Below are 1,633 nucleotides of genomic sequence, written 5' to 3' on the forward strand. Positions count from 1 at the left end.
TTGTCCAATTTATATTGGGGCCAAATTTGAGTGGACAGACTTATGAGACACTTGGGCTTTAAATCTAAGCCTTCAAGGTTCCATAACAAACACCCCAGGGGATAGTCTTCAGGTATAGAGGATCCAGAGCCCATGGTGACAAGAAGCAAGACGAAGGGCGGCACCTATAACTTAAGACGTTTCTCAAGGTACAGATCGTGCACCCCAGCTTAGGACCCAGTCCTAAGTGTGGAAGTCTAGGCTCCTCGTGGAGGTGTCCCACCACAGGGAGAGGGCTTGAAAATGGGGGCCACACCACCTTCTGAGGCATCCCTGCAGTGGGTGGGGGCGGAACGGGCAAGTCCCGGACTTGTCCCGGTGAGTCCCGGACTCACGGTGGGGAGACACAAAACCTGGTACCCAGTTTGCACTCTGGAGTGGAGTCTTGTTTTTCTGGTCACCAGAACTTAGAACTCAGATACCCGAGCTGTCGTTAGAGGACTTACCCAGGCCAGGGAGAAGATGATGATTTGTCAGTGTTGTTTGCTGGGAAGGCACCAGGGAACATGGTCACAGGTGCTGGGGGGCAGGTCAGAGTGCCGGGGAAATGGGGGGTTCTGACCCTCCGATGAGGAATCAGGGGCACCAGCAATCCCACTTCTGACACCAATGTTAGAGCTCCATCAGCACTCAACGACCATGCCACACACCAGGGTACCCAACAGGAGATTTTATTAAAGAGGTGAAAGGGTGCCTGCACTGAGGAAGAACAGAAGAAGAAGAGGAGGAAGAAGAAGAGGAAGAAGAGGAAAAGAGGAAGAAGAGAAGAAGAAAGAGGAAGAAGAGAAGAAGAGAGAGGAAGAAGAGGGAGAGGAAGAAGAGAAACAGTAGGGGAGAGGGTGGTCTTATATAGACCTGGGGTTAGGAGGTTGTACATCAGAGCTGGAGGAAGAGGTCTTAACCTATCAGAGGCTATGTTGCCTTTTAAAATTTGTACCTTGCAGGAAGCTCAGTTTCAACTTCCTTTAACTGACTTATGACCTTGGTGGGGACAGGAGGGAATGAAGAAGAACCCGGAAGACCCATGTAAGATGGCGTGGCATATCTCTAACAGTTGTGTTGATTTTGACTCACAGCAACGTCATGTGACAGATTAGAACTTTCCCACAGAGTTTTCCAGGCTATAATCTTATGGGAGTAGATCATAAGGTCTTTCTCTGATGGAGTGGTTGGATGGGTTTAAACTTCAACCATAATGTGACAGAACTAGAAAAGCTAGAATTTCCCTTTGATTTTTCACTCGTCCATTTAGCCAGTTTTCTCTGCAGTATTTTAAATTTACATTCAACTTAGAAAGGAGTCCTGGTGGTGTACTGAGCAAAGAATTTGGCTATTAACCAGAAGGTTGGAGTTTCAAACTTACCAGCTCTTCTATGGAAGGAAAACGAGGCAATCCACTTCTGTAAAGATTTGCAGCCTTGGAAACACAATGTGGGTCACTAGGAATCAGAATCAACTTAATGTTAATGGGTTTGGTGTTTTGTTTATTCAACTTAGAAATATTACTGGTTTTCAATAGCTTTTCATACCTTTTCCTCCAATATTTATAGTTTTAAGCCTTCCATTGTTTAATTCTTAATGGTTGACATAATTG

General features: G+C 45.9%; 1 pseudogene; it reads left to right on the plus strand.

Annotated features, from left to right (window-relative positions):
* The first annotated feature begins 282 nt into the window (after positions 1 to 282).
* Positions 283 to 1,633, plus strand: part of LOC103200235 — a 44,019-nt pseudogene continuing 42,668 nt past the window's right edge.

This window comes from Orycteropus afer, unplaced genomic scaffold, assembly GCF_000298275.1.
Source record: "Orycteropus afer afer isolate SDZICR_OR568_19922 unplaced genomic scaffold, OryAfe1.0 scaffold00129, whole genome shotgun sequence".
NCBI lineage: Eukaryota > Metazoa > Chordata > Mammalia > Tubulidentata > Orycteropodidae > Orycteropus > Orycteropus afer.